We start from the raw sequence: 23418 nt of genomic DNA on the forward strand, positions 1-23418 counted from the left end.
CTGCTGAAGCTACGCCCACAGGTGTCCTTTCCCCCAGGTGCTCTGTCCCAGGGAGATGGGGGTTTTATCTGACTGGGCCTGCTACCTTTTTTTCAGAGATGCCCTGCAGGAGGAATCTAGAGAGGCAGTCTGGCTACAGCAGCTTTGCTGAGCTGTGGAGGGCTCTGCCCAGTTGGAACTTCCCAGAGGCTTTGTTTACACTGTGAGGGTAAAGCCACCTACTCAAGCCTCAGTAATGGTGGACGCCCCTCCCCCAACCAAGCTCAAGCATCCCAGGTCGACCTCAGACTGCTGTGCTGGCAGTGAGAATTTCAAGCTAGTGGATCTTAGCTTCCTGGGCTCCGTGGGGGTGGGATCTGCTGAGTTAGACCACTTGGCTCCCTGCTTCAGCCCCCTTTCCAGGGGAGTGAACAGTTCTGTCTCATGGTGTTCCAGGCATCACTGGGGTATGGAAAAAAAACAAAAATCTCTTGCAGCTAGCTTGGTGTCTGCCCAAATGGCTGCCCAGTTTTGTGCTTGAAACCCAGGGCCCTGGTGGTATAGGCACCAGAGGGAATCTCCTGGTCTGAGGGTTGCAAAGACCATGGGAAAAACGTAGTATCTGGGCCAAAGTGCCCTGTTCCTCATGGTACAGTCCTTCCCCACTTCCCTTGGCTAGAGGAGGAAGTTCCCTGAACCCTTGTGCTTCCCTGGTGAGGTGATGCCTCACCCTGCTTCGGCTTGCCCTCCATGGGCTGTACCCACTGTCTAACCAGTTCCAATGAGATGAACTGGGTACCTCAGTTGGAAATGGAGAAATCACCTGCCTTCTGCATTGATCTCACTGGGAGATGAAGACCAGAGCTGTTCCTATTCAGCCATCTTGCCAGCAGCAATCTCCTGTCTACTTCATATTATTATTAATACTAGTAAAAATATAAACTCTTTGTTCCAGCATAGCTCTATTTCCATCTCTCTCCTTTGTGCTAATATTTCAAAACCTATTATATTCATATATGTTATAAAGTGAACAATACAGTGTTGCAATAATTGCTTTATGCAATACTGTGTATTTTAAAGATGTTAAAGAAAGAAATGAGATATATGTATTTATAATCTTTTATATTAATTAACGTGCAGGTATACCTTGTTTTATTGCACTTTGGAGATACTGCGTTTTTTGACAAATTGGAGGTTACTGGCAACACTGTGTTGAGCAAGTCTATTGGCACCATTTTTCCAGCAGCATGTGTTCACTTCATGTCTCTGTGTCACATTTTGGTAATTCTCACAATATTTCAGACTTTTTCATTATTTTATCTGTTATGGTGACTGCAATCGGTGATCTTTGATGTTACTATTGTAATTGTTTTGGAGTGCCACAAACTGTGCTCATATAATACAGTGAACTTAATTGATAAATATGTGTATTCTGACTGCTCCCCCAACCACCCATTCTGTTTTTCTCTCTCTCTTCTGGCTTCCCTATTCCCTGAGACACAACAATATTAAAGTTATACTAATTAATAATCCTACAATGGCCTGAGAGTGTTCAAGTGAAAGGAAGAGTTGTACATCTTTCACTTTAAATAAAAAACTAGTAATGATTAAGCTTAGTGAGGAAGGTATGTTGAAAGCCAAGATAAGCCAAAAGCTAGGCCTCTTGCACCAGTCAGGCAAGTTGTGAATGCAAAGGAAAAGTTCTTGAAGGAAATTGAAAGTTCTGCTCCAGCGAACATATGCATGATAAAAAAGTGAAGCAGCCTTTCTGCTAATATGGAGAAAACTTGAGTGGTCTGGATAGAAGATCAAACCAGCCACAACACTTCCTTAAACCAAAGCCTAATCCAGAGAAAGGCCCTAGCTCTCTTCAATTCTATGAAGGCTGAGAGACGTAAGGAAGCTGCAGAAGGAAAGTTTGAATCTACCAGGGATTGGCTCATGAGGTTTGAGGAAAGAAGCCATCTTCATAGCAGAAGTGCAAGGTGAAGCAGCAAGTGCTGATGTAGAAGCTGAAGCAAGTTATTGAGAAGATCCAGCTGTGGTAATTGATAAAAGTAGCTACACTAAACAACAGATTTTCAATGGAGATAAAACATACTTCTGTTAGTAGAAAATGCCATCTAGGACTTTCATAGCTAGAGAGAAGTCAATGCCTGGCTTCAAAGCATCAAAGCACAGGCTGACTCTCTTGTGAGGGGCTAATGAAGCTGGTGATTTTAAGTTGAAACCAATGTTCACTTACCATTCCAAAAATCTAGGGCTCTTACTAATTATGTTATTTATTATGCTAAATCTACTCTGCCTGTGCTCTAGAAATGGAACCACAAAGCCTGGATGACAGCACATTTGTTACAGCATGACTTACTGAATATTTTAAGCCCACTGTTGAGACCTACTGCTCAGCAGAAAATATTCCTTTCAAAATATTACTGTTTATTGACAATGCACTTGGTCGCCCAAGAGATCTGATAGAGATGTATAAGTAGATTAATATTATTTTTATGCCTGCTAATACATTCATTTTGCAGCCCATGGATCAAGAAGTAATTTTGATTTTCAAGTCTTCTTAGTTAAGAAATACATTTCATAAGGCTATAGCTGGTATAGATAGTGATTCCTCTGATGGATCTGGGCAAAGTAAGTTGAAAACTTTCTGGAAAGAATTCACCATTCTAGATGCCATTAAGAACATTCATAAATCAGGGGTGCAGGTCAAAATATCAACATTAACAGGAATTTGAAAGAAGTTGATTCCAACCTTGATGGATAGCTTTGAGCGGTTCAAGACTCCAGTAGAGGAAGTCATTGCAGTTGTGGTGGAAACAGCAAGAGAACTAGAATTAGAAGTGGAGCCTGAGGATGTGACGGAACTGCCACAATCCCATAATACAATTTTAACTGATGAGAAGTTGCTTCTTATGACGATCAAATAAAGTGGTTTCTTAAAATGGAAACTACTCCATGTGAAGATGCTGTGAACATTGTTGAAATGGCAACAAAGCATTTAGATTAATACATAAACTTGGTTGATTAAGGCAGTGGCAGGGTTTAAAAGGATTAACTTCAATTTTGAAAGAATTTCTACTGTGGGTAAAATGCTATCAAATGGTACCACGTGGTACAGAGAAATCTTTAGTGAAAGAGTCAATCAATGCAGCAAGCTTCACTGTTGTCTTATTTTCAGAAATTGTCACAACCACCCTTCCTTTAGCAACCAACACCCTGATCCGTTAGTAGCCATCATATTGAGGCAAGATCCTCCACCAGCAAAAAGATTATGACTTGCTGAAAACTCAGATGGTTTTTTTAAAAGCATTTTTTAGTGATAAAAGTATTTTTAAATTAAGGCGTGTACATTTGTAGACATAATCGTATTGCACACTTAATAGACTACAGTATAAAGGTATAATGTAAACATAACTTTTATATGCACTGGAAAACCAAAAATTTTGTGTAATTTGCTTTATTGTGATATTTGCTTTATTGCAGTGGTCTGGAATGAAACCTGCAATATTTTTTATGTATGCCTTTATTTACCTTTTCTGGTGTTTTTCATTTCTTTCTACGGATTTTAGTAACTCTCTGAAGTCATTTCTCTTTAGCTCGGTAGACTTCTTAGAGAACTTCTAAGGTAAGCCAGTTAGCAATAGATTCTCTCAGTTTTTGTTTTTCTGGGAATGTTTGTATTTTGCATTAATGTTTGGAGGATAGTTTTTTTGGGTACAGTAATTTTGGTTGATGGTCTTTTCCTGTCATCACTTGGAATGTGTTATCGCACTGCCTCATGGTGTCCATTGTTTCTAGTGAGAAGTCAGGAAAATTAATTTTACTGTTGCTCCCCTATACATGAGTCTGATTTCTTTTGCTGCTACTAAGATTTTCACTTAGCTTTAAACCGTTTCACTGTGGTATGCTTATGTGCATACGTCTTTGTATATTTTCATCTTGGGGTTTGTTGAGCTTCTTGAATGTGTAATTAAAAATATTTAAATTAAATTTAGGAAGTTTCAGCCAATATATCAATATGTTAAAAAATTCTTTCTGCCTCTTTCTCTCTGTGTATTTTTGGGACTCCCTTTACACATATATTTGTGTGCTTCATATTGTGTCGCAGGTCTCTGAGGCTCTTTTTATGATTTTCAGTCTTTTTAACTCTTAGTTTTTCAGATTGAATAATTTCTACTGATCTTTCTTCAAGTTTAAGAATTATTTCTTCTATCTCAAATTTGCTGTTGAACCCTTCTAGTGATTTTTTTTTTTTCATTTCAATTATTGCACAAGAGTGCAATAAGCTACCCAGACACAGGGATGATCCCTAGGAAATCAGGCTTGAGAGTACAAACAAGAATAAAAAGGTCATCCTCGTGTCTGGGTAGCTTAAAATTATCGTGCAGAGGTTGCACTCAAACACTTTGAGCCAGTATGGCTTTTGTCTTCTGCTGATGTATGTGTGTGGGGGAAAGAGTGCATTCAAAGTTCAGGATGTTTTCAAGTCTGCTGTGGTTTTCACTTTCTTCTAGGCACTGTCATGTCTCTTAGACAACTGTGCATAGACTCAGGATTGGCCAATACGTGTGCATAGCTTGAGCCTTCTCCATTCTTTATTTCACACATGCTGCTGGGACTCTCTTTGCCCCAGTCACAATGACAGCTCAGAATAGTAGAGCTATTGGCCCGCCTGTTTCCCCATTCTGAGATTATCGCTTTCACTGAGTGGCCATCACACACTGCTCCACATTGAACGAGCCACCTTTAACCATGGCAGCCTCATTTCTGGTTCTCATACCCTAGAGGAGCCTCTGTGTCAACCGGATGGGGGACTGAGAACAGCCCTAGGCACTACGGTCACAGTCTTACCCTGCTACTATTTGAATATCAGTAGGTTTTCAAGCATAACAGATCTCAGGCGGCTGTATGTATGTAGCCCGTTTTCAGCATGCCTAAATGGTTGGTCTGTCGGTTTTATCTAGCTCTTCGAGCAGAGAGCCTTTGCTCACATCCTCACACAACCATAGCTGGAAGTCTTACGCATTCCCACCACAGCGTGTTATTTTTATTACTACCCTTCATTAAAAAAATTGAACTGATGAAATTATATCTGAAATTATTTCCTTTCTGCTTGAAGAAAACCTATTAGTATTTCCTTTAGTTCATGTCTGCTAGTGACAATTCTGTAATTTAAAAATGTATCTGAACATGCCTTTATTCATCTTTGTTCTTGAAAGATATTTTCTCTGATTATGAAGTTCTTAGGTTGGTGGTTATTTTCTTTGGCACATTGGTATTATCATTCTATTGTCCTCTGTATTTTGTATTTCTTGTGGAAAAGCTAGTGCTCATTCTAATTGTTACTTTTTGAAAGTAAGTTTTGGGTACTTCTTGCCTATTTTTAAGACTTTGTCTTAGTCTTTGGTTTTCTGCAGTTTTACTTTGACATATTTGTGTAGGCTTTAAAAAAATTGTGCTTTGGATTTGTTGGAATTCTTGAATCTATAGATTGATTTTTTTTCATCACCTTTGGACAGTTTGCAGCTATTTTATTATCATATATTGCCCCTCTATCTCATAGCTTCTACTGGATTCCAGTGAAACTTATTTAGACCTTTTACTGTGTTCTCGAATTCCCTCATTCGTTTTCCTCTCATAGTTTTATCTCACTTTGCTTCATTTTGGACATTTTCTTTTAATCTATCATCTAACTTAATTCTCTCTTTAGCTGTGTCTAATCCACCGTTAACCCATTCACTGTGTTTTTGATTTCAGTGATTATATTTTGAAATTGGGAAATTTAGTTCTATTTAGCTCAAATCTGCCATTCATTTTTTTAAAATATAGTTTTCAATTCTCTGCTGAAATTATCAGTCTTTTCTGTTGTTTCCTGGGACTTATAAACATAGTAATTTTAAAGACTGTTCTTGATCATCCCAATATTCAGAGCGTCTGTGTGTCTATTTCTATTGTCTGTTGACTTTGCTGGTTTTATTCATGTTGTCTTGTCTCTTCATTTGCTTGGATATGTTTAGCTATGTGGTGGATATTTTATATGCAAAATTGCTTGCCAAAATAACTCAAGGCCTAGGACTGTAGGTATTCTCTTTCAGAGAATATTTTTGTTTGCTTCTATCAGTATCCTAGTGAACACTAGAATTTGGCATCACCTCAGTGCAATTTCACAGATCGAGATTTTGTGGTTGTCCAGATGACTGGAGGCTGGACTCGCCAACTTCCTGTTCACACTTGCTTCTGCGATTCCGAATGCAGGACTGCATTCCAAAGTATGGGCTTTGTTTCAGTGTCCTCCCCTTTGGTAAAGCCCAACTCTTGTCCCCGATCCCTGTGAAGCTAACAAAAGTGCCACTCATCCTTTAGCTGCCTTTTCTGGATTGGATTTTTTTCTTTACTGCCCCAATCCCCGCAAAAAACTAATCATATGGAAAAAAAAAAAAAAGCAGGTTCAGCCATGCACTCTGCACTGGGGTAGTTTGGTCTCAGTCAGGGGAACCTAAGAGTAGAACCCCCACCCCTGCCCAGGCTGTGTTTCTACACTCCCCAGACAACCTTCCTGTAATAATGGCCTCCCAGGCAACTCATGGCATTGAGGTCTGCAGTCTGTGAGATGAGCCCAGTGAGAAGGAGCATGGACTTTGGAGTCAGACAGACTGGAGTCAAGTTCCACATAACTTGAACTTGAACTCACTGTGTCATTAATGAACTTGCTGTGTCATCTCAGAAAGTTACTTAACAAAAAAGTAAATAAACAAAGGTAGGGTACGGTGGCTCACGCCTGTAACTCCAGGACTTTGGGAGGCCAAGGCAGGAGGATTGCTTAAGCTCAGACGTTTGAGACTAGCCTGGGCAACGTAGTGAGACCCTGTTTCTATTAAAAAAATATATAAAAAAATGGAAAAAAGTTACTTAATCTTTCTGAACATCATCTGTAAAGTGGGCTTATGATAATACTGACCTCATAGGGTTGTGAGAATTAGGTGAAATAATCCATGCAAAACCCTCAGGACAGTGCTTGGCACAGAGGGTGAACCTAGTAAATGAAAGCTATTATTATCAATTTCATTGTCTGGAGTCTGGTCTCTCTGTTTCTCATTGGGAGTTGTGGCCATCTGGTGAATCTGAGAATGAGGCACTCCAAAGATGAATATTTGAGGTTCTGGTGGGCTTTATCCTCTGGTGAGTTTCCTCTCAAGGGACTGATCATTTTGTTGGCATCTTCCAAATATCAGTATGTGGAGGTTTTTCTCTGGTTTTTCTCTGAGACTGTTCAGTTTTCCTGAAGAAAGATCTTTCAGTTCCCTGTGTGGAAGTTGTCCTGCTGATGTCAGTGTGGGGCGCGGAAAGGGTACAAGTGTCTGACCATCTTTGTGCTGCACTGTAATTAAGCTCCTCTTTTCAATGCCTTGTCTGCTGTAACCTCAGGTCCTGAACCCCTCCCTGTCACCTGCTCCAAGGAGATGAGGCCAGGGGGGTGGCAGTGAGCATAGATGGGCACCTGGCTCCTGGGGTCTCTTGCAGGTGATGGGGAACAGGTAGATTATTTCAGTGCAGAGACCTTCAACTTTTCCTCGCTCCCCACTCCCATTGTCTGCTGGATCTGGGGCTTCCACGTCCTGAGGCTCCTGGGGCCTGTTGGGGAACCGGTCCTCTTTGGAACCCTCCTTCACATGTACTTGGGATTATAGTTCCTCTGTCCCATTGAACTTCCTTCCATTTGCTTTTCATCTCTTTCAAACATTTGTTGATGTCTCTTGCCTGTTCCCTTTGCCCTGGTGGAGATCAGAGATGGGCACTGGAGTCTCGAGACTTTACTTCTCTGTGCTGAGCAGGCCTCACTACGTTAGCCCCTCCATGAGATTATCAATCCCCGCACATCCCTGACTACCTTCTCTGGACACTCTTGGTCTATTCCTGGGGAAGGCCTGGAGCTAAGCACAGGATTTGGAGGAAAGTTTGAATAGCACAGAACAGCGAAGGTCCCTCTTCTCTTCTGGGCATCAGATCTTTTTTAATGCAATCCACATATATAGTTTGCTTTGTGAACTGGTACCTCCCATGGGCCAGTTAGTATGAGTCAAGGTGAGGCGGGGGCAGCACCAGGGGTGGGAGACCATAGGACAGAGCCAATATCAGCAGACTCAGCGGGGAGGGAACCACAAGAAGCAGCTTCCAATTTAGTGTGAAAAAGAGATTCCTTCCCCTCAAACTATCCAGGGAGGGTTTGCCAGGTGGGAGGAAGAACTCTACCATGGCAGGTGGGGAGTAGGGTCTGGGTGCTGGAGGAAGTGCAGAGGGGAATTTGGGCATTTAATGGGGTATGAGAGGCAAGGAACTGGATTCCTTCGAAGGCCTATGAGATTTTATGTCTTCCTGACAGAAAGAATTCCATCTGATTGGTGAGAAGCTCCCACAGGCTGCCCCTTGAGAGCACAAATGCCATTTGTGTTGCCTTAGCACTCAACCCATTGCTGTGGGAAACTCTTTTCCCAGCAAAGGGAAATGAATTCTTTTTTAATTATAATTTTAGATTTAGGGGGTACATGTGCAGGTTTCTTACAAGGATATGTTACATGACACTGAGGTTCGGGCTTCTATTGATCCCATCACACAGATAGTGAACGCTGTACCCAATAGGAAGTTTTTCAGCCCTTGCCCTCTCCCTCCTCCTTTTGGAGTCCCTGCTGTCTACTATTGTCATCTTTTTGCCCATGTGTACCCAGTGTTTAGCTCCCACTTATGAGTGAGAGTGTATGATATTTGGTTTTCTATTTCTGTGTTAATTCACTTAGGATAATGGCCTCCAGCTGCATCCATGTTGCTGCAAAGCCGGGATTGTATTCATTTTTATGATTGTGTAGTATTCCATGGTGTAGATGTACCACACTTCTTTTTTTCTTTCTTTTTTCTTTTTTCTTTTTTTTTGAGACGGAGTCTTGCTGTGTCGCCCAGGCTGGGGTGCAGTGGCGCGCTCTCGGCTCACTGCAAGCTCCACCTCCTGGATTCATGCCATTCTCCTGCCTCAGCCTCCCAAGTAGCTGGGACTACAGGCACCTGCCACTACACCCGGCTAATTTTTTGTAGTTTTAGTAGAGATGGGGTTTCACCGTGTTAGCCAGGATAGTCTCCATCTCTTGACCTCGAGATCTGCCTGCCTCAGCCTCCCAAAGTGCTGGGATTACAGGTGTGAGCCACGGCGCCCGGCCAACATTTCTTTATTCATTCCACCATTGATAGGCACCTGGGTTGATTCCATGCCTTTACCATTGTGAATAGTGCTATGATAAACACACCAGTGTAGGTGTCATTTTGGTAGAACAATCTATTTTCCTTTGTGTATATGCTTAGTCATGGGATTGCTGGGTCTAATGGTGGTTCTATTTTCAGTTCTTTGAGAAATTTCCGAACTGCTTTCCATAGGGGCTGAACTAATTTACATTCCCACCAACAGTGCATAAGCATTCAGGAAGGTAATTTTTTAAAAAATGAGGCACAGGACAAAGATCCTGGCTATTTCCCTCAAGGCCAGTCACCCCATTGCCCATCTTGCCAGCCCCTCCACCTCCCTGACCTTGGCTCTAGCTTGTCTTTGATCCTTGCACAGCTGGGCTTGGTCCAGCTTCAGGGCCTTTGCACCCGCTCTTCTCTTGGCTGGGGTGCTCTTTCCCCAGTTCCTCACAGCTCTCGCCTCGAATGTCAACTGCTCCTGGCCACCCAGTCTAAGGTGGATCTCCTTCATTCTCCATCACAGGAACCTCTGCTAGTTCCTCTTTTTTATTTCTCAAATCCTTATCTGCAATTATTTAAATTATGTAGGTATTTGTTTCTGGTTTGCCTCTCCCTTTATAAAAGGAAACCCCACAGGCTCAATGTATTAGTCTGTTTTCATGCTGCTAATAAAAACATACCTGAGACTGGGTCATCTATACAGGAAAGAGGTTTAATGGACTTACAGTTCCACATAGCTGGGGAGGCCTTACAATCATGGCAGAAGGCAAGGAGGAGCAAGTCATGTCATATATACATGGCAGCAGGAAAAGAGAGCTTGTGAGGGAAACTCCCCTTTATAGGACTATCAGATCTCGTGAGACTTATTCACTATCACGAGAACAGCATGGGAACGACCCACCCCCATGATTCAATTACCTCCCACTGGGTTCCTCCTACAACACGTGGGAATTGTGGGAGCTACAATTCAAGGTGAGATTTGGGTGGGGACACAGCCAAACCATATCCCTTGGGGACCTGTCTATCCTTCACATCATACTGGGACTGGTGTAGAGCTAATACCCATGCTAGCAAATACAGCGGGAATGGGTAAGTGAATGAGAGAGGTAGGGAGGGAATGAATGAATGAGTCAGTGAGTAGTGCCTGTGATCTTAGAGCACCTGGTTGTAAAGCTCCTGGGTGGGGGCAAGAGGAGGGGGCATTTGGGCCTCCACCCTGCTGAGAACCAGGGATTCACATGTGTGTAAACCCAGTCTGTGTCTAATTGCCCAGAAAGCTTTACTGGGGGCCGATGATGTGCTGGGAGTGAATCAAAACTGACTGAATTTCCTGATGCTTTGGAAAACACAATAAAAAACTCCATTATATACTGTCATTTAATATGCTGTATGATAAAACAGCTCCTCTATGTTAGAAATAAAACAGAGAGAGGGAGAAAGTGCTGGAAGGACCAGCTGCAATTTAAAATCATGTACATATCTCCTCAGGGTTATTACAGAAAAATATAATAAAATATAATATAACACATTGCATGTCATATTCATTGTAATATTACAGACAATACATCCCTTGTTATATTTATATGTTATAACACTGTATAATATTGTATAATACAGTAATATGACATATAGTACAATATGTATGTAACATGTAGGTAATTGTAACATAATTATATGATATAATAAATTATATGTGATGATGATATATAATGATATATTGTATTATGTGCTATATTACTTATATTCATGTGGAATTCTGACCTCCTGCAGGCAGGCTCAAGGCTGGCTTCCATGGGAGCATGGGGAGTGCCTTGGGCCCTCTAAGACTAAGATACTAGGTAGCCTCAGTTCTGGTCCTGTGACCATCACTGCATGTCTCCGAGACTCAGCTGCTCACCACAAGGGTTGTGGGGATGATTACATGAAAAGGGATGAGGGAATTATCCTTAATAAGCACCTACTGGGTGCCAGTTACTTTTCACACCCAGCAGAATGAGTCTTCCAACATTGCAGGCTGACATTCCTTTTAACTTATTATGATTATTATTGACATTAAAAAAGAGCTGAGAATTGGAGGGCCCAGCATAATCATTATACAGACACGAACTCTCCCGCACCTCTGCCCCAGCAGCAGCCGTTGTTGTCTCATTCTGCTGCTCTCATTTCATCCCAAAGTCCTTAGTTGTCTGTGTGTGTGTGTAGGGGTGTGTGTGTGTGTGTGTGTGTGTGTGTGTGTGTGTAGGGGGAGGGGCTGGAATGTTTTCGAGGAAATCCTGGACTTTACAGATAAGGATTAAAAAAAAAAGTAACCACGGAACTCTCATGGCATCTAAAAAAAAATTGACAATAATTACTTGCTATCTTCTAGCTTAGTCGATGTTCAACCACCCATACTCCTCTCAAGGGTGTTTTTTTACATCCAATTTATTCAAATCAGGATCCCTGTAAGATCCACATAGTGCTTTTGGTTGATAAGTCTCTTAAATGTCCTTTGTAACACGTGCTCCCCCTGCTTTTCATTTCCATGCTGTTTATTTCTTGAACAAGCAGGGTCAAAGTGTGTCCTATGGACCACTTTGGAAATGAATGAGTGGACGAGTGAGTGAATGCATGATAGCTCACACTCATTCTCTCGGGGCATCTTTGCATTAAAAGTGGGCAAGTTTTGAATTCAACCTGAGGCCTCAAGGATGTGTGCAACCCATGGTACTTGAATTTACTTATTGACTGTTTTTTTTTGAAATCCTTATTTCCCAAAACTCATGGAAGGAGCTGACCTCTGGCAGGAAATGTGGAACTGGCAGTGTGTTGTGCAAGCATCTGCAATCCCAGTCCTGAGCTGGACTTCTCAGAGAGACTGGGCATTATTTATGGAGACGTCAGAGTGACAGGGGGAACTTCTGGCCAGGAACTGCCGGTGGTGTCACATCCTTAACCTGGCTGACATCGGAACACCCTGGGGGGAGCATTTCTCCAGGAAAGGATGGTGGGTCAGGAGCCCCCATGGTGTCTTTTCAAAGCAATAATAAAGATATCAGAAGGGCAATCTGTCAGGCACAGACACTACTGGGCCTTGCTGAAGCTGGGCAGATGGTGCAGAGGAGAAGAGCAGGGCTGGGAACCAGATGTTTCATTTCCTGAAAATAGACATGTCAGGTCTTTGGGGCTGTCAGGTGCCCCCTCATTAGCCCATCAGCCTAAATGGAGCCATTGAGCACTGACATCTCACTCAGCTGTGGCACCTGGCAGAGGACCCAGGCCCAGAGCTGTCCAGCCTGGGACCCTGGCCTGGGGTCTGAAAAGGCCAGGAAGGGGGCAGCTACAGTGGATAGTCCTTTCCCCTCTACCGATGAGGAAACTGAGGCGAAGAGAGGGAACGGTGCTTCAAAGGGCGGCAGCGATTCAATGGCAGAGATGGAATGGACCAGGTCAGCTCAGGGGTTCATAGAATTTCAGTGCTCAGCGTCTTGAGGAACCCACACGAGAGGGCTTCTGGTTGGTTCAGATGCTCCTGAGTTGTTCTGGAGCTGCCCTGCCCCTTCCCATTTTTGCCATATCCTCGGGAGACTTGTCTTTGGGCTCATCTTACTTCAAGCACACTCACGTTTTTCCACTTAAACAAATGGAAACTTGATAAAATGCCTTAACAACAACCCCAAACCCAGCATCACACACCATGCATGCAAGGCAGTGTGTGATGAACACACTGAACAATGAACCCAGTGATTTCTGAGGAGTGGTGATGAATGCTGGCGAGCATGTGTCTCAGGACACCAAGCCTGAGGTCCATTCCCTTGGCTAATAAAGGCGATGGGCGGACATTGGAGGGCACTAGGGACAGGCTGGCAGCAACTGAGACCTTCCCTACGCAGCAGTCAGTGGGAGGAGGAGATCATGGACCTTCTCATCAGGAGTGCTCACGTTACTCAGTGTTCTGGTCCCATCTAATGGCATCTTTTGGGAAACTCGGGGAACCCAGGCCCAAGGAAGAGGGGGCAAGTGCTTAAAGACCCAGAGCAGGAGGCTGGTTCTGAAAGGCTCATGGCTAGGGGGCTGGCTCTGCTTTCCAGAGACCACCAGGTGCTGGTGACGACACACAGAGACACACAGACACAGACACAGACACACACAGACACAGTCACGCATGCACAGAGACACATCCACGGAAGCACACAGACGCACACACACACAGTCACGCATGCACAGAGACACATCCACGGAAGCACACAGACGCACACACACACACAGGTGCAACCAGATGCACACACACAGATGCACACAGACACACAGACACAGACACATGCACACAGATGCACACAGATACACACAGACACACAGAGGCACACACACACACACCACATGACCGTGACTGTGAGGGAAGCACCTGCCCTCTCTGGGACTCAGTTTTCTCATCAGTACAATAGGAACAATAACTCTCCCTTTTCTAGGCTGGTCGCGAGCTGTCATTGGGTCATTCAGTAAATACTTGCTGGACATTGGGTGTGAGGCATGTAGTAGGTGCTCAACACACAGAACCTCCTTCACCTCTCAAAGGAGGCTCTGTCTTATGAAGCACCGGGATTAGTGCCCACTCTGCAGCAGCGCGCGGCCAAGGCTTTTCCTGCCTGTGCTCATGTGTCTGCCACGCCTTATGCTGGGTGCCGTCTAACCATCTAACCCATGGGGAAACTGAGGCTCCCAGACATGAAGTCGTGTGCTCAGGCATGAAGAAGTGCTCTGGATAGTAAATAAGCTGGAGGCTTCTGGCAGGCAGAGGCAGCTCTGGGACTCAGACCCGGACCTTGGGACCCAGGAGATAGAGGCCCAGAAAGAACAGCCTCGCCTAGGGCCACCCACCCTCTAGGTGAGCGTCCAAGCTGCCTGCTGGTAATTCCAGATTCAGGGAGCTGAATTTCCAGCCCTGGGAGAAGAGCAAAGCCTGTCTCCAAGCCCCTTGGGGGAGAAGATGTGTAATTATTTCTGCCGATTGAATACTCTGACAAAAAGAAAGAGGGAGGAGGGAACAATTAGCCCCGCTTTGCAGGCCGCTGGTATTTCTCTTGCAATGAGCACTGCAGCCCGAGACGCTGTAATTAGGCTTTGGTAATAACAGGCTCGGTCGCTCCCGCGCCCTGTCAGGGAGAAGAATCCATCTTATGGGTAATTGTAGGGTTGGCGGTCTCTGAACATCTCTTTCCGCTAGCCTGGGCCTTTCCTGGGGGTGGCTGGCAGGGCTTTCTGAGCGAACACTGCCTGGGCTGGGGTGCAGGGAGGGGCGGGGCTGGGGACAAGTCCGGAGGAGCCTCCCTAAGAGGTGGGGTGAGGGTCTTCTCTGCCCCACTCCTGGTTACCTCCTGGTCCAAGCCCCCAGCCCCTGCCTGGATCATTGCCACAGCCTCTCAGTTCACCCTCCTGTGCTCCCCCACCCTCCTATGATCCCTTCTCCTGATGCAGCCAGAATGTATGCAACTAAACTGGAAGTCACGGCACCTTCCTTCTCTGCTCCACACGCTCTGTGGCTCCCACCTTCCTCGGAGGCAGAGACAAAACCCTCACTCAGGCTGCAGGCCCACATCATCTGGCCTGACCCTCTCTGTCTACTTCCCCTGGCTCACTCTGCCTCTGTCCCACTTTGTCCTCACTGTTTCCTGAGCGTGTGCCCCCCGTCCTCACTTCAGGACCTTTGCACGGGCTGCTCCCTCCTCCAGTGGTGCCTCTCCTCCAGATGCTCGCTCCTTCACCTCCGTCAGGTCCTGGATCGATGCTCCTTTCTTAGGGACATTCACTCGGGCCTCCAGCACTTGTGATTTCCCTGCCCTACTTCATTTTTCTTTGTCGTTTCTCACCCCTAACTCACCATATATTTTACTCGTAGCTTTCTTCCCCACAAGGCTGTCAGCTGCATGAGGTCAGAGGTTTTTGTCTGGTTGGTTCACTGCTGTACCCCCAGTGGTGAAAACAGTGCCTGTCACACATAGTAGGTGCTTAATAAATGACACAACTCACTTCACTCGCAGCATGCGCTCCCCTTCTTCACTTAAAGTTCTGGTCATCACTGAGGTTCCACGCAGAGGCACCCTCCTCCAGGAAGCCTGCCTGGAATCTCCCGTGGGGAACACTTGCCTACTCTCCCCTCGGCCATTATTTGTTCCTGAGCTTGTTGCCGTGACCTCCTCTGGGGCAGATCCAAGGCTGAGTGTCCTCTGTATCTCTAGGAACCAGCATACTCTCAATGGAGAGCATCCCATGGACAGGCACCGTGCTGATTCAGGCCCACCTGAATCCCCTCAGTTCATCTCAAAGTAACCCCATGAGAGAGGCATTATTACCATCATCCCCATTTTGCCAAAAACAGAAGCTCTTTTAGCCAATGGGGTCTAGAATATTTTGGTGGCAAACTCTTATCAGCAAAAAAAGAGTCCAACTTGATATAGATCCCCATGTTCTGCCATCTATTCATTTATAAATTGTGTGCTAGTTTTTAATGTATACAATTTATTTATATTTATTTTATCAAATAATATATTAAAACATTGAATAAATATTTATCTATATTTGTAAAAATAGGTGCTAATAGCTATACAAACAATTGCATAAAACATAATATTAAGGAGACGGATAAAGAGAAAAATGTCCTTATGTATTCTTCCTTTCCACTGTGGATCGTGCCCAGCCTCTGGGCCTGCATATCCCAATATGGAGCTCAATATGCTGTGGAAAGGTGAAGCAATGAGTGAGGGCAGGAGTGAATGTGCGTGAACCATGGCGTTTAGGAGCAGAGGCTTTGGAACCAGACTGCTTGGTTGTCTTCTTCACTTACTAGCTGTGTGTCTTTGGGCATGTTGCTTAACCTCTCTGAGCTACAGCTTTCTCAGTGGGCATGGTAACAGCCTCAACTTCAGAGGGCTGTGGTGAGGATTAAATGAGATCATTTATATAGGTGCTTGAAACAGGGCCTGGAATCTTGTTAGGTGTTGCTATTGGGAAAATATTTCATCCTGGAAATAACGCTGAAAAAAAATAGCAGAGGTCAGGAAGGGAAAGACTGAGAATTCAGGAAGGAAAGCTTGTCATCAGTCTCCTGAACTCCTTGTTAATGCTGATGTGCACCTGGAGTGAAAGCCCTCTTTTCAGCCAGCATGTGACAAGATTGGGTGGATTAGGTTGTGTGTGACCAGACCAACTTCCCCATCTGCACAATGGGAGAGCAGTGCACAGTGGCTGGGCTAGGAGACATGGATGACCTAATGGGAATGAAAGGGCTTTGCTGGCCTGAGGAGGAGGTAGGAGCTCTGGAAGCCAGAGCTGCAAACCTGAGTGACTTTTGGCCAAATATGTTTCTTGTGAGGGCCATAAGTTATTTACCCTTTGTCCAAATTGCTAGCCCTGGAGCTGGGTGCAGTGGTGCATACCTGTAGTCCCAGGAGGAGGCCTCTGAGGCTGAGGCGGGAGCATCCCTTGAGGCTAGGAATTTGAGGCCATCCTGGGCAACATAGTGAGACTGTCTCAAAACATTTCACCCCTAACTAATCTGTGGACAGACTACATGAGAATCACTTAGAGGGCTGTTAAACAAAAACAAAAGGAATCCCAGGTCCTATCCCAGCCCATTAGAATCACAGGAGTTAGGGCTCAGAAATCTTTATTTATAACAAGTTCTCCCAGGAACTCTACAGCATGACTGATTTGGAAATGGTTGTTTTACATAGTTCATATTACCTGCCTTATGATTTTTGAGAGACTAGCAATCTCTCTCTGTGAGGGGTTATGGACCAGTGGTCAGGGTTGGACAAGGCTAAAGTTCAAATTGTATCATCTTGGGTATTTTATTTCTTGCCCTGAGCTTCAGTTTTCTTCTTTCTTTTCTTTTCTTTTTCTCTCTCTCTCTCTTTTTTTTTTTTTTTTTGAGACGGAGTCTTGCTCTGTTGCCCAGCCCAGGCTGGAGTGCAGTGGCGCGATCTTGGCTCACTGCAAGCTCCGCCTCCCGGGTTCACGCCATTCTCCTGCCTCAGCCTCCCGAGTAGCTGGGACTACAGGCGCCCACAACCGCGCCCGGCTAATTTTTTGTATTTTTAGTAGAGACGGGGTTTCACCGTGGTCTCGATCTCCTGACCTTGTGATCCGCCCGCCTTGGCCTCCCAAAGTGCTGGGATTACAGGCGTGAGCCACCGCGCCCGGCCTTTTTTTTTTTTTTTTTTTGAGGCAGGGTGTCACTTTCTCACCCAGGCTGGAGTGCAGTGCCTAGATCTTGGCTCACTGCAACCTGCACCTCCTGGGCTCAAGCAATCCTCCTGCCTCAGCCCCCTAAGTAGCTGGGAGTACAGGCACAAGCCACCATGCCTGGCTAATTTTTGTATTTTTAGTAGAGACAGGGTTTCACCATTGTTGGCCAGGCTGGTCTTGAACTCCTTAGCTGAAGCATTCCACCTGCCTTGGCCTCCCAAAGTGCTGGGATTACAGGCATGAGCCACCGCACCCGGCCTCAGCTTCAGTTTTTTCGTCTGTAAGATGGGAATAGTAAGAACACATATTTTTCTAGAAAATGAGGTCTGATTCTTCTGGCAGAGGTCTGTGTTGGAAAGGGCTTGATATGTAAGGAGGCAAGGTTATTGCTCATCATCATCATCATCATCATCATCATCATCGTTAGTATTTATTATGTTATATTACATGTGAAGTATTTATTCCAGGAATGTGAATTCAGAAAAGGTAAGAGCTTGGATGTCACAGAAGAGAAAGCCCTTTGCCACCAGTTCAGAGCAAAACAGCATGTAAGCCATTTGCTAAACAGGTACAGAGAGGCCTCAAAGCAAAACTGAATCCTTCCTCCACCTTCACGTGACTCTAACAGCGTCATGTGTTGTGCGTAGGTGACAAAACCCGTTAATTGCCTCCTCTTTGTTTGCAATAAAAGAATGACTACATACACAGAATCAAAGGCTGAAAATAAGACAGCCATATATTAAAACACAGACACTATTCTTCAATGCAAACACATTTTTAATTTTCCAGCAAACTTAAAATGGCCTTTAGCATAATTTGATACTAGCAAAATCATGGATAGATATAGCAACTCTAAAGTATTTAGGTTTTTAATTGCCTAGAGTCCCTCAGCGAAGGAGCCTGGCCTTGGTAAGCCCTTTCCTCCCTCATTAGTGCATTATAAATGATTTTTAATTGGGCGAAAGGGCATCCTGCAGGTCCCTTGATGGGAGCTGTCAATAATAAAAATAGGAACACACTGAAGAAGATGGGAGCCTGGCGCTTGGTATCATGAGAACACTCTAAGCATACCCCAGAGTGGTTTGAAGTTTTTCCATGTGATTTTTTTTATTTTTATTTTTTTGAGACAGAGTTTTGCTCTTGTCGCCCAGGCCAGAGTGCAGTGGCATGATCTTGGCTCACTGCAACCTTTGCCTCCTGGGTTCAAGCGATTCTCCTGCCTCAGCCTCCTGAGTAGCTGGGATTACAAGCACCCACTACCATGCCTGGCTAATTTTTGTGTTTTTAGTAGAGATGGGGTTTCTCCATGTTGGTCAGGCTGGTCTTGAATTCCTGACCTCAGGTGATCCGCCTGCCTCGGCCTCCCAAAGTGCTGGGATTACATGCGTGAGCCACTGTGCCCGGCCTCCAAGCAATTTTTAAAATGACTTTATGCAAAGCAGTCATTGCATCTGTGATGATCCTGACAGTTTGACTAAAAAAAATTTCTTAGGCTTTCACAGCAAATATGATTGAAACAACATTGCAAAAGAATACTTTGCCCTTGAAATCTTGTTCTAAGTGTATTTACACTTAGACTACTTACAATATGAAACACTCAGTGAAAAGGACCTTTAAAAATCAGCCCCAAATCAGGACTTTGGCATCCTGGCTTTCCCCGGAATAATGGGCAGGCTTGGATGATGCAAAAACTTTCTGTGACATCATCAGAGCCCATCAAAATTTTGGCCAGGGGAATTTGGGATGTGGGAAACATGAGGTTTAAAAGATCCTTTTCATGTAGCTCTTAGGAAGACAATAATATTATTCTTTAGGCATTGATCCATGATTCCAACAAAGTCCTGCCCACCCTTTCATTCAAATGTCTTGTCCAATGGCTGTTACATCTGAAGCAGTTTGTCTTTTCTTTTTTTTTTTTTTTTTTTGAGACGGAATCTCGCTCTGTTGCCCAGGCTGGAGTGCAGTGGCCGGATCTCAGCTCACTGCAAGCTCCGCCTCCCGGGTTTACGCCATTCTCCTGCCTCAGCCTCCCGAATAGCTGGGACTACAGGCGCCCGCCACCTCGCCCGGCTAGTTTTTTGTATTTTTTAGTAGAGACGGGGTTTCACCGTGTTAGCCAGGATGGTCTCGATCTCCTGACCTCGTGATCCGCCCGTCTCGGCCTCCCAAAGTGCTGGGATTACAGGCTTGAGCCACCATGCCCGGCCGCAGTTCGTCTTTTCTAATATTTTTGAAGGCTACTCCATGCTTTAGGTCTTCAACATGCTGGAGAAATATACATCCAGCCTCTCTGCACCTCAAAGAAATCAAGGCAAGCTACACTCTTCCTGGATGATCTGAAGAGGAGTTCTAGCTCTGGGACATTCAGGGTCAGCTTGGCTGTCCAGTGGCTCATGGGTATAACCTTCATAGCAGTTGTTCTTTGTGCCTTTCAGAAGAATCACACAGTAAGCCCACTATGTTGGGATTGGTATTTTTCACCTTCAGAATTTCAGATACAGGAGGTTTGGAGTGGGGCCCTGAAATCTGTAGCTTATCCCAAGTCTCCTAGTGATTCCTATGCAGGAGGCCTGCGAACCACACTTTGGGAAACAGTTATTTCCCAACTCCTGTCTATATTTCCTTCAGTACTGGGTGCGTTTAGCTCATTAAAGGTCTGGGGGAGGGGTCTTTAATATACTGCACCACTGACAGGATGATTGATTACTCTGTGGGTCACTGGAATAGAGATGCACACAAACATTTGTGGAATGTCATCAACGGTATTTTCAAGAAGGCCCATCAGAAATGAAAATACGTGCAGTAGCGTGATAATACCTTTGCCGAATTTTAACAAAAACTCAGGCATTGCTATTTTAATTACAGGAGTTTTAGAATACATTCTGATATCTGATAAGACAAGCCTTTAATCTTCAGGGATGTCCTGTCCTGTTTCTTCTTGTCTCATATATGTATATATATGCATGTGTATATGCATATATATGTATTTTTATATATGTAAATACAATATATAAATATATAAATAAATTTTTATATATGTAAATACATATACATGCATTTTTGGTTATTTATCCTTTTTTAAAAAAATTGAGATATATTACACAATTCAGGGGCTTTTAGTATATTCACAGTATTGTGTAAGCACTATCACGACCAGAACATTGCCATCCCAAAAAGAAACCCTGTCCCTATTAGCAACACTCTCCATTGCTCCAAGCAACCATAAATCTACATTCTGCCTCTATAGATTTGCCTATCCTGGATATTTCATATAAATGGAATCATGTAATATATGGCCCCTGTTGTCAGGATTCTTTCATTCGGCATCATGTTTTCAAGGTTCATCCTGGTTGCAGCATGTGCCATACTTCATTCCTTTTCATGTCTGTATAATATTCCAGTGTGTGAATAGACCACATTTTGTTCACCTGTTAATCAGTTGATGGACATTTGGCTTGTTCCCACCTTTTGGCTATTGTGAATAGTGCTGTTATGAACATTTATGTACACATTTTTATGTGAATTTATGTTTTCATTTCTCCTGGGTATATACCTAGGAGTGGAATTGCTGGGTCATATGACAACTCTAATGTTTAACTTTTGAAGAGCTGTCATATTGTTGTTCATAGCCGTCACACCATTTTACATGGCCACAAGGAGTATATGAAGGTTCTAATTTCTCTGCACTCTTGCCAGCACTTGCTATTATTTGTCTTTTTTATTGCAGATATCCTGGTAGGTGTGAATGGTATCTCATTATGGTTTTGATTTGCATTTTTCTTATGACTAATGATGTTGAGTATCTTGTTATGTGTTTTTGACCATTTGTCTTCTTTGGAGAACTGTCTATTTAAATTGTTTGCACATTTAAAATTAAACTATTTGTCTTTTTATTGTTGAATTGTTAAAGTTCTTTATTTATTCTGAATACTAGACCCTTATCAGATAAGTGATTTACAAATATTTTCTCCCATTCTGTGGGCTGTCTTTTTTACTTTTTTTTCTTTCCTTCTCTCTTGGAGGGGGAAATGAGGCCTTGCTATGTTGCCCAGGCTGGCCTTGAACTCTTGGGTCCATGTGACCTTCCCACCTCAGCCTCCTAAATAGCTGGAACTATAGGTGTAGGCTGCTGTGCCTGGCTGCACTTTTAAAATAGTATCCTTTGAGACATAAAAGTTTTAAATTTTGATGAAATCTAATGTATCTATTTTTTCTTTGGTTACTTCTGCTTTAGGTGTCACATAAAAGAAACTGTCACCTAATTCAAGATTGCCAGCATTTACTCCTATGTTTTCTTCTCAGGGTTTTATAGTTTCAGCTCTTACTTTTAGGAATTTGACCCATTCTGAGTTAATTTTTGTATATGGTGTGAGGTAGGGGTCCAAATTTATTCCTTTGCATGTGGATTTGCAGTTGCCCCAGGACCATTTGTTGAAAAGACTATTCTTTCTCCACTGAATTATCTTGACATCCATGTTCAATGTCAATTGATCATAGATACATGGATTTATTTCTGGGCTTTTCTTTTCCATTTATCTATGTATCTGTTCTTATGCCAGTACCACACTGTCTTGGTTATTGTAGCTTTATAGGAAGATTTGAAATTGGGAAGTGTGAATTCTTCAACTTTGTTCTTTTTCATGATTATTTTGGGTCCCTTATATTTGTTTGGGTTCCTTACATTTCCATATAAAGTTTGGGATCGCCTGGTCAATTTATGCAAAAAAGGAAGTCAGAATTTTTATGGAATTGTGTTGTATTTGTATATCAGTTTGAGGATTATTTCCATCTTAACAGTATTAAGTCTTTTGATACATGAACATGGGATGTTTTATGTTAATTTAGGTCTTCAATTTCAACACTGTTTTATAGTTTTCAGTGTACAAGTCTTGTACTTCTTTTAGTAAGTGTATTTCTAAGCATTTTATTCTTTTTGATATTATTAAAAACAGACTTGTTATCATATTTTCATTTTTGGATTATTCATTGCTAGTTATAAAAACATAACTGTTTTTTGTATATTGATCTTGTTTCTTACAATTTTGTTTAACTTGTTTATTAGCTTTATTTTTTTGTGGGCCAAATAATATTTTTAATCAGCTTGCCAAGGTCCCCAAATAAATCTGTTGGGATTTAATTGGAATTGTATTGGATCTATAGACAGTTTGCAGTTAAATTGACATCTCTGCAATATTATATATCCCTATTATGGCCATAAAATATCTCTCCATTTATTTAGGTCATCTTTAATATCTTTTAGCAACATTTTAATTTTCTGTGTACAAGTGTTGCACATAGAAAGTTTTTCTTAGATTTATTCCTAGGGAGTTTGTATTGTTTCTACACATTTACAAATGTGTCTTAAAAGGCAACTTTTTAAAAGCCTTTTAGTTTCAGGGGTACATGTGCAGGTTTGTTATATAGCTAAATTACGTGTCATAGGGTTTTGGTGTACATATTATTTCATCACCAGGTAATAGGCATAGTAGCCCATGGGTAGTTTTTCAATCCTGTCCCTCCTCCCACTTTCCACCCTCAAGTAAACTCCAGTGTTATTGCTCCGTTCTTTCTGTCCTTGTGTGCTCAATGTTTAGCTCCTACTTATAGGTGAGAACATTTGGTATTTGGAACTAACTATGTTAGTTCGATTGTGATAATGGCCTCCAGCTCCATCCATGTCCCTGCAAAGGACGTGATCTCATTCTTGTCATGGTTGCATAGTATTCCATGGTGTGTGTGTGTGTATATATATATATATATATATATATATATACACACACATATATATATCACATCTTCTTTATCCAGTCTACCATTGTTGGGCATCTAGGTTGATTCCACATCTTTGCTGTTGTGAATAGTGATGTGATGAACATATGTGTGTATGTGTCTTTATGGTAGAATAATTTATATTCCTTTGGGTATATACCCAGTAACAGGATTGTGGGTTGAATGGTAGTTCTGTTTTAAGATCTTTGA

At 43.1% G+C, this 23418-nt stretch overlaps 1 long non-coding RNA gene across 1 annotated transcript in view; it reads right to left on the reverse strand.

The window, feature by feature from the left end:
* The window catches only part of LOC144339311 (uncharacterized), a 61456-nt gene that overhangs the window by 2243 nt on the left and 35795 nt on the right, over positions 1-23418 (reverse strand). The gene's annotated exons all lie outside the window — the stretch shown is intronic.

This window comes from Macaca mulatta, chromosome 2, assembly GCF_049350105.2.
Source record: "Macaca mulatta isolate MMU2019108-1 chromosome 2, T2T-MMU8v2.0, whole genome shotgun sequence".
NCBI lineage: Eukaryota > Metazoa > Chordata > Mammalia > Primates > Cercopithecidae > Macaca > Macaca mulatta.